The sequence below is a fragment of the Thamnophis elegans genome, chromosome 2 (genome assembly GCF_009769535.1).
Source record: "Thamnophis elegans isolate rThaEle1 chromosome 2, rThaEle1.pri, whole genome shotgun sequence".
NCBI lineage: Eukaryota > Metazoa > Chordata > Lepidosauria > Squamata > Colubridae > Thamnophis > Thamnophis elegans.
In genome coordinates, this window is record NC_045542.1 from 48,999,740 (window position 1) to 49,010,484 (window position 10,745).

Below are 10,745 nucleotides of genomic sequence, written 5' to 3' on the forward strand. Positions count from 1 at the left end.
AACCTGAAGGACGCTGCCTGTTAGGAAGAGGCAATAGAATAGAAGAGTTCCTCCTAAAATCTACTCTACAAATTTGAGTTCGTACTTTGAAGCTTGCTATTTGCTGTGGACGAAAGAGCGGGTGCTACTGAGAAAAGGAAGGCTTTTGGAATTGGAAAGACATGATTTGAGATTAGGGTGGCATGAATACTTTGGCATGATAAAATCAAAGTTAATTTGGATTTGAAAAATCATTACGTTAGATGTGCTATGTTGGGAACATGGAATAGATACATATCCAGGTAGTACCAAAACACCTTGCTGGCTCTTAGCACAAGAAGCATTTTATAGACAAGAAATAATAGCAAACAAAATGGCTTATTGTAAGATACTAGAATTTTGTCAAGGGGAATACTGTACAATATAAAATCAAGAGGACGGATGGCAGACAAACATAGTTGCCAATGGCTTTCTTATTTACTTTTATCAAAAGATTTAAAATAGACAAAAGTTTTTTTATGGTATTGAACATTGTATGACTGATTTTGATAAACATGACTGCTAAAATGTATGAGCTTTTTCTGTATTGACATTTGAAACAGAAGAACAAATGAAAGAATGTATAATAAAGTGGGTTATATTTTTTGTTATATAGATTAAACAATGGAAATATATGATTGAAAGAATGAAATTTACACTTTTATTTTTAAATATTTTTTTATAAAATCATGTACTGTTGGTATATGATACTGGAAAAATTATCTAAAATGTATAAAGGCACTTCAAATTTATGTTGGCTATGAGAACCACAAGAAAGGTAATTTTAATATGTTTGGGGGAATGTATAAAAAGCTGGAATTTTTTGGATTCAAATATGTACACTGATTCAAAAGATTTTAAAGATCAAGATACAATTGAGACCAGAACTCTCTTCTTGGGATTGATGAATATTTAGAAAAGTATTTTAGCAGACACTACATAATATCTTTGTTATTGCCATTAAAATATTATTTTTTTAGATTTGGCAATTCATGTGCCATACTAAAAAGGGCTGGAAGGATCCCGAATATTTTCACTATGATTTTTACTGGAGTATCAATAACTAATCACAGGAGTATGACAAGATTTGCTGGAAGACCCTCTGCTTACTAAATATTCTGGATCTTCTAATGGGCTTTCGTAATAGCAATAGCACTTAGACTTATATATTGTTTCGTAGTGCTTTACAGCCCTCTCTAAGTGGTTTATAGTGTCAACTTATTGCTCCCATAGTAGTACCTAGCAACAGAATACCTTTCCTCTGATGTTTATTGAACTCAACATTGGCTAGTTTTAGCCATTAAGTGAAAACAATGCTTTTTTTCAGAACCTTAAGAGGAAGACAGAAGACATACCCATATTTTTCGAAGTATAACACATTTTTTCCCTCAAAAAAGAGGGTGAAAATCTGGGTGCATCTTATACATTGAATACAACATTTTTTGCCTCCTGAAACCCTGCCCCTTCACCAAAATGGCTGTGCATAGCGTTTAGGAGGCTTCCAGTGTGCTCCTGGGGCTGGGGAGGACAGAAATGAGTGAAGAACAGGTCGTGTTTTTTTCCCGCTGTATTTTGCCCAGTCCCCAGGAGCACTCTATAAGCCTCCTAAAGGCTATGCATGCCCTTTTTTTTGACAAAAAATGGGCCAGTTTTTGCAAAAAATTGGCTGTTTTTTGCTTTTGGGGGCCTCCACTCCACAGAAGCACTCTACAAGCCTCCTAAAGGCTATTCATGCCCTTTTTTGAAAAAAAAAAAATGGGCCCATTTTTGCAAAAAAAGGGCCATTTTTGGGAAGTCTGCAGAGTGCGAAAACTTTTTTTTAAAATTTGCCTCTTCAAAATCTTGGTGCGTCTTATACTCCGTGCATCTTATACTCCGAAAAATACGGTACTTCAGTAGAGTGGAGTTGGATTTTTGCATTGATGATTGCAAAATTCATTAAAAGTTTTAGTAACTTATGATTGCTATATAATTAATCGTAAGCATATTTTATGATAATTTATCAGCTACTGTTCCAAACATACTGATGAAACACAAATCTTTTGCCTCGCCATACGGTCCTGTAAGCGTGCAAATAAATTAAATCCTGTTCACATCACTAAACTAAGTGAAAGTTAAAGCCTCTGTGGTGAATTGAAGAGCAAGTTTTGCTGTCTGGTGAATTAGAATTAAACGCTTTAAAATTGCATGTTAAATTCCTCCAATGTTCTAATGTTTTTCTAATATGACCTACAGCAGGGGTGGGTTTCTCGCCCCGTTCCAACCGGTTCGGTTGGAACGGGCTGGCGGCATCCTCGTGCACGCGCGCAGTGCACGCATGCGTACTAGTGCCTGTGCGATGCTCCAGCTGTTCCTGGAGGATCGTGCAGGCGCTGTATGCGTTCTGCGCATGCGTGGAAGCGCAGAACTCGTCAAAACCGGGTAAGAAACGCGGGCGGGCGGGTGGATCCTTCGGCGTTCCCGGAAGTTACTTACTTCCGGGTTCGCCGACCAACCGGTTTGCGGGACCGCCGCAAACCGCCTGAAACCCACCCCTGACCTACAGATATAAGTGCAGTGTTCGATATCCCCCCCACCCCTGCTGACAGACTGCAAGAGGTTTCCACCAAGGTCCTCGTTCCGGCAGGAACAAAGATTGATGTCATGGTCAGAGGTCGCTGACGATCCCTTTAAAAGGGGATGCTGCCCGACCATTCTTCAGCCAGATGTTTACTTGACTTGCAATAAAGAGCTGTTGTTTATTGAAAGCCTTTTATCCCTCCTTTACCCGACCTAACATGCGTTTCTGGAACTGAGTTATAGTGTTTCATTTTATTCTACTTCATTCCTTATGTATGGGACAATGGTGGTAAAATAGAGGGAAAACCTGTTAGGCTTGGTATTATAGACACATCATCACAAACAGTAAAGTCACCAGATGCCCTTTCTATAGATAACAGCCAAAAGGAATTCAGCTCAAAGTCCTTCTCGGCCTAGGCCACAACAGATCATCTAACAGTGCTTTAGCAACTATCCTTCTGATTTTGCTATATGCTGAAGTTAGGGCAAGCCCTGGCTTAGAAGTTACTAATTAACAAGAAAGAGGTGTCTGAGCCTCAAAAGGTCAGTGCAACAATATGAATGAGGTTAGAGTCTAATTAAGAATATCATAGCAGCTGACATTTAGAGACAGAACAAGCCATGACCCGCTAAGCAGCTGCTGGTGCTGTAACCCTATTGACCTGGGTTTCAAGATCTCATGTTGGATTAGGAGCTTGGTACATTTGGGGCTTGTTTAGACTGTTACTCATGATCAATGTGCAAGTTATTTTACTGTACTGTACTGTACTTTAATAGGTTCCCCCAGTATGAGGAATATTATTCAGCTTCAAAAATTAATCACATTTTTTTCTTTGGAGCAGACAAATATCTTCTGATCAGCAAACATTTGCAATAAAACATGTTCTCCTTCCAAGAGTGCCACTATTCCCAGCACCTTTTTCCTGGTTGTGAAAATCTAAACCAGTTGTTCCCAAAACTGCTACTTCCTCCTTTCTCTGGGTAGACGTGCTCAAACTTGTTAGGTTAGAGCTTGGGTTGGAGAGGAAAAAACACGTCAGAAAAGTCTGAGTTGGCTCCTTACAATTGGTTCAAATATCCTTCCCTTTTGTTAGGCCTGGGTTGTGCCACAAAGGAGGAGAAAAATTGGATTTCCTGGCTTAATTGCTCCTGGAATCAAGCAGATCCCATAAAAGGAAGCCCAAAATGGATCAGATTGGCTCGTAAGCTTAGCTGAACGGACATTGTATCCTTAAACAGACAAAATAGTAAACTTTACTTGGGTAGCTAGCTCCTTCCTCACTGCCCTTTAATATTTGCAACAAATAAATAATCTTGTACTTATCCCTTTAAGGTTAATTTCCACCAGCCTTGGTCTCCCCCCCCCCCCATGTTTCTATTGCAGATTGTGTTCTGCTTTTTTCAGCTTCATTTTAAGATAGGAATCATAGACAAAGAGGAAGAAACCAGCTGGTCATCACAAAACTGTTTAAATACTGTCAAATATGCCTGTCCCCTAGTAAACTGAGGTTTCCCTCAATTTCTTAATTTAGTACATTTGTTTAGGTAAGTAGATCCATGGTTCATGCCAGCCATGAATCAATAAATTGTGTAGGCCTCCTATATCTGGGCTACAAACAGGGGATGTTTGCATTTGGGTGACCATGAGTTAACAAAAAAGAGGAAAGTATTTTCTGTATCTCTGCTGACAGCTGTCATCCAGATTTTTCTAGTCAGAGATAACAATGTAGACATTCTAAATGTGAATCTTAAGATGGAGAACAGAGAGACTCTGCTCCTATGTTATATTATCTATTGTTAACTGAATCATTAACAATTTTAAAAATTGCCTCAGTTTATAAAATACAAATGTATTTTTATTTGCATCCCATCCCAAGGTGGCGCAGTGGTTAAATGCAGCACTGCAGGCTACTGCTAGATCAGCAGGTCAGCGGTTCAAATCTCACCGGCTCAGGGTTGACTCAGCCTTCCATCCTTCCGAGGTGGGTAAAATGAGGACCCAGATTGTTGGGGGCAATATGCTGACTCTCTGTAACCGCTTAGAGAGGCCTGAAAGGCCTATGAAGCGGTATAAAGTCTACTGCTATTGCTATTGCTATTGCTACCTTTATTATTTTTACAAATAATTCAAGGCAGTGAACATATGCAATACAAATTCCTCCTCCTGTTCCCCCCCCAACCCCCACATACAATAACCCTATGAAGTGGGTTGGGCTGAGATACAATGACTAGTGAAAAGTCATCCAGCTGGCTTTCATGACTAAGGGAGGACGTGAATGCAAGGTCTCCTGCTTTATAGCCAGATGCCTTAGACCAGGGGTCAGCAACCTGTGGCTCTGGAGCCGTATGTGGCTCTTTCATCCCTCTGTTCCAGCTCCCTGTTGCCCAGTGGTGGGATTCAAATAATTTAACAACCGGTTCTCTGCCCTAATGATTTTTCCCAACAGTTCATCAAACTGCTCAGAAAGTTAACAACCAGTTCTCCCGAAGTGGTGCAAACTGGCTGAATCCCACCACTGCTGTTGCCGGTCAGCTCCGCAGTTGATAGGATTAGGGTTAGGGCTTTTGTTTAGGACAGGTAGAGGAAAAAGGATGCTGTCCTAGGAGAGACTATGGTGGGGGAAACAGACTTCCAGTTGGCAGAGGAGAAAGGACTCCACGGTATGAGGAGATTCTATCGTGGAGGAGCTGGACTTCCGGTTGGCTCAACAGGGAGTGTTTGGTTAGGACCTTTATGGCTCTTTGAGTGTTTAAGGTTGCTGACCCCTATCTTAGACCAAACTGACTGACAATGCATCGAACTGGCTCTCAAACAACATACATATAGTTTTTGCTTAATGATGATAACTGGGATCAGGATTTCCATAGCAAAGTAATGCAGACATAAAGTGCAATGTTACATGACTGCATTGCTTAGCAATGGCAATCCCAGCAATCCCCATTGCCTTCATTAAGTGAGGATTGTGGTTGTTAGGACCTCACATGATTGGGGCTTGCAAGTTCCTGCTGACTCACAAGCAAAATCAATGGAGAATCTGACAGGAAATTGCAAGTCCTGGTCACAACAAGCCATTCTTTAGATGGCTCGCAAGCAGGCCAGAGCGCGTGTGAATGCTATGGAGTATGTTCAGACCAGTGGTGGGTTGCAGGCGGTACGCCCCGGTACGGGCGTACCGGTGCCTGCCGGGAGCACCAATTACCATTCCGGTACAGTGCTCAGGCCCACCCGCCTGAGCTCTTTACCTGTATTTGAGCTCTTTGGTGCTTCTGCACACATGCACAGTGCATGGCCCCTGCACGATGCTCCACCGAGCAGCTGGAGTGTCACAGAGGCGTCACGGAGGTGTTGTGGAGTAAGGATGCATGTGCACGCTGGGCATGCATGTGGGGGATGCCGGGACCCGTTGCACCATACTGGTTGCAACAGGATCAAAAACCCACCACTGGTTCAGACAAGGAAAGAAGGTAGTGGGGCACAGCACAAATGCAGCAAGATTGGGGGATATGCAGCGTGAGTGTGGAAAGCAGTGGGGGTACACATTGCATTGTGAGTGTGGCTGGGAGTTGTTTGCCTACCTGGGGCCCGCATTCACTATGCTGCTCAGGGGTTCCTCAGGAGAAAAAGTGGCAAAAGCAGGAGCAACTTATCAGGGCAATCTTCCCTGCTGGCTTCCCCACTGACTTTACTGAAAGCTGGCAGGGAAGGTTACAAATAGTAATCACTTGACTGTGGGACATAGCAGCCGTTGTAAGTGCAAGCTGGTTGCTAAGCACACAACTTGCAATCACAGGGACACTACAATGGCTGCAACCAGGAGGGGCTGTTCATAATCCCCCTCATTCAGTGCCATTGTAATATTAAACGGTTGGGTCCACACATTATGCGCAGGTAAGTCACAAATTAGCCAAACGCATTAAAGTAATGTTGTGTGAAACCAGCCACTTCGTGACCTAGAAATTTATCTACGTCTCTTAGACTTGATATGTCGAAACTAACAGGTGAAGTTTTTCCCATCAGTTCCAGTTTTCCTCCTGCCAGGAAAACACTTGTATAAAAGAAAAGAAAAGAAAGAAAAGAAAAGAAAAGAAAAGAAAAGAAAGAACATTTGTAGTTCAGGTTTGAACTATGGAGTCCTTGGTGCTGTCTGACGTTTCATTACCAAACTAGGTAAACAACTACAATGATAGTAGGGAGTGAGTTTGCTCTCATTTTATATCCTACTGGCTTGCCCTGTCAGAGTTGGTGGCAGTCCTCTTGGAAGTTCTTTAGTTGGGGTGTTTACTGTTAGCTTGTTTTGTCTAAGACTAAATCGTTAGTTCTCTTATTTGGAGTATTGTTTACTCCTTGGTTATGATCTAGTGTTAATCTTAGTATTAATCTCTGCTCATCTGACTGATTGCAGGTGAGGACATGGTGTGGTCTTTTTGTTTCTTTTGGCTTTTTTGATTGTCTCTTTTGAATAGCACATAGATTTTATTTATCACTATGTGCCTGTTGACAACTGATTTGTCTTGAGTTTCCAAAAGTTCTCTAGCATTTTTGGACTTGTCTCAATATAGGATGATCATTTTCCCAGTTGAAATTCTGGTTAAGTCTGTTCATGTATTGTAAAAGTAGGGAATTTTTATCATGTCTTCTGTTTGTTAGCTAGTGTTCATGGCAGAGCTCGGCTAATCTTCTACCCTCATCCTACAAAGGGGCTGTTAGTGCTTATGTTGTAAATAAGTCCTATTTTTTTTTTCCTTCTGGGGTATTTTGATTTACTTAGGATAAGTTGGAGGGCTTTCGTTGGTTTGTGTGCTATGGTGATGCCACGTGGTTGTAATAGTCTGTTGGTAATTTCTGAGACATTTTGATGTATGGCAGAGTACCCTTTTCACAGCTTATGTTGGTTGTGCTATAGTAGTCAGGTATTTCTTGAAAAAGTTGCGTGGGTATCCATTTGGTTGAAAAATGTTTTATACATGATCTGTTTCCTTTTTCTGATGTTAGCAACATGATTCACTTAACAACTGCAAAGATTTTCTTAATAACCATGGCAAAAAAGGTCATAAAATCAGCCATGACTCAACAACTGTCTTACTTAGCAACAGAAATTCTGGTCCCAAATGTGGTCCTCAACCAAGGATTACCTGTACAGTGGTTGAATAACAGAATAACAGAATTAAAAGGGATCTTTGAGGTCTTCTATCCCAGAGGTCACTAATCTTTCAGATCTTAGGGACCACTAAATTCATAATTTTAAATTTCGTGGACCATTAATATAATCTGCCTAATGACTGGGTGCGTGGGTGGTGTGGCTAGGTGGCCATGTGACTGGGTGGGCGTAGCCAACTCAATGTCACTGACGTCAAGGGGTGCCTCACCAGCCTCTACCACCCCTCCCTTCCCACCCACTCCTCACCTGCCCGCCCGGGCTCCTTAGAACCCCAACAGGAAGCAGTTTGTTGGAGCTAAGCAGCCACCACAAGAAAGAGCTGGCAAAACAACTGGCTCAGTTCAAATTGGATCTGACCAAGAAGGAGACTCAGGAAACACCTCACTGAGGACTACGAGCATAGGCTTTACAAGCAGAGGGAAGACCTGCAGGAGTGCAAGACCAGGTACCAGCACCTAGACACTCAGAGGGCTGAGATGGTCAGCCAGTTCCAGGCCATGATGCAGTCTCACTGGAACAAGGCCCTCCGGCTCTTTGCCACCAGTGACACTTCCCCTCCAGCCTTCACCCCCAAAGCCCCACATTAGGAGGCTGAAGTGGATTCCAAGTCGGAATTTCTCCCCCCTCCGACCTGCACAAAAAGACTCCGACGTTGGAGACTCTCTGCAGCAACACAAACGTTCATTGCATGTATCCGTCCCAGCAGCCATAGTTTGAGGACCCTAATTTAGTGCAATATAAAAAATGCAAATAATTTTTCTGTGGACCACCAAAATTTTCTCATGGACCACCACTTCATGACCACTGTTCTAAACCAACTGCCTACTCATGCAGGAGATCCTATGCCATTTCTGACAAGGGGTTGTGTAGTCTGTTCTTGAAAGCCTCCGGTGATGGAGCATCCACAACTTCTGGAGGCAAGCTATTCCATTGGTTGATTGCTCTCACTGTTGGGAAATTTCTCCTTGGTTCCAGGTTGCTTCTCTCCTTGGTTTAGTTTCCATCCATGTTCCTTGTCTTGCCTTTAGGTGCTTTGGAAAATAGGTTGACCCCCTCTTCTTTGTGGCAGTCCCCTAAATACTGGAATACTGCTGTCATGTCACCCCTAGTCCTTCTTTTCATTCTTCATGTTTTAGTCTCCAGGTCCCTAATCATATTTGTTGCTCTTCGCTGTACTCTTTCCAAAGTCTCAACATCTTTTTTAGAATGGGGTGACCAAAACTGGATGCAATATTCCAAGTGTGGTCTTTCTAAAGTTTTGCAGAGCGGTACTTTGTAGAGCGTACTTTGTGCTTCGTCTGCCAGGCAAATATAAGGTGCACTATGTTTTTCTGAGCTGCAATGGCTGATTCCTTGTTTGTACATCCTTCAAAGTATGTACAGGTACACAGTTCAGTTTAATGGGACTTAATCTCAATTAATTGTGCACAATGGTTTGATGTAGATTGATGCAATTTTGTGCTTTAACTCCCCCAAAGTAGAGCAAAACGAGCATTACTGCTTTGGTAAACCTCCTCTGCCATCTCTTGGTTAGACCAGGATATTGTACCAACTTGATAATTGCAGAGAAGCGTAAAGAAATTGTAAGTACAGCAGCTGAATCACATCTGAGATATTTGCACAGAGCAGTTAGTTTAATATTTTCTACGCTTCCAACCCTATTTATTTTGAACTCTTGGGTCTGCACACCATCCATCAGGACATCTTTCAAAAATAAATAATAAAAAATGTAAATGAAATTAATAAAAAATTATATTTCCTCATCTGGTTTTAGAGGATAAAGCCAAAACAAGTTCACACTAGGAAGTCACCTTTCTACATGTTAAATACAATACTGTAACCAGTGACGAGCGGTGAGGTTTATGGCTGGTGAGGCACTGACACAGGGGTTTCAAATTTTTTTACACTTGTGGACTTCAACTCACAGAATGCCACAGCCAGGCATGCTTAGTTCCGATTTAAAGTGACAGCATTTGTTTTTCTCCTTTGTAAAAAAGTTTTACTTCATTCTTTTTCTTCTCCCTCCCCCTCCTTCCTCCCCTCTCCCTCCCTCCCCCCTCTCTCAAACAGACACACGCACAGAGAAGTTGGATTCCTCTCTCACTCACCCACTCTCAAACAAACACAAACACTAAGTTGGATTGGATATATTTTCCAATGGCTTGAAAGCAGCTCCTCTGCCATAACCCCCTCCCCATTCCCCTGCTGTCTTCAGATCCAAGCCTTTGATTGCAGGTGGAGCCACGTTGCCTTTTCAAACTTGTAATCAGTGAAGCTGGACTTATATACTTTTATCCAGGGGTGTGTGTGTGTGTGTGTTTGTGTGTGGGTGGTGTGTGTGTGTGTGTGAAAAGGCAACATAGCTCTGCATGCAATCACGTACCTTTTCCATCTGTTTCAGAGAGGATTTCAACTCTGCTCTTGCCTGCCATCATGAAAAGAAAAAAAAATGTAAAAGGAAAAAGACAAGAGCTGAAGGCTGAGCTAGTTGTTGCCAGAGTCACCGTGTGGATGACTCTGCTTAACTGTTTAAAAAGCCTCTAAAAAATGCCCTCTACAGGAGGCAGGAGAACGAGGTGCCTCATTACGTCAGGAATTTTTAGGCTTTTAAGCCTTGCTTAGCTCTGCTTGAGTGATCATAAAGTCAGACTGCACCTCGTTCTCCCGCCTCCTCTTGTAGTTTTTTAGAGGCTTTTTTAAACAGTTAAGCACAAGCAGAGTCATCTACTGTGACTCTGGCAGCAACTAGCTCAGCCTTTTTCCTTTTACATTTTTTTTTCTTTGCATGATGACAGTGGTGAGGCTCTGCCTCCCCTGCCTCCTCTGCCTGTATGTCCCTGCTAAGGAGAGTCATCCACTGTGACTCTGGCAGCAACTAGCTCAGCCTTTTTCCTTTTACATTTTCATGATGACAGTGGTGAGGCTCTGCCTCCCCTGCCTCCCCTGACTGCACGTCCCTGACTGTAACAGATAGTTAACAGGGATTTGAAGATTAGTGTGTTATTTGGG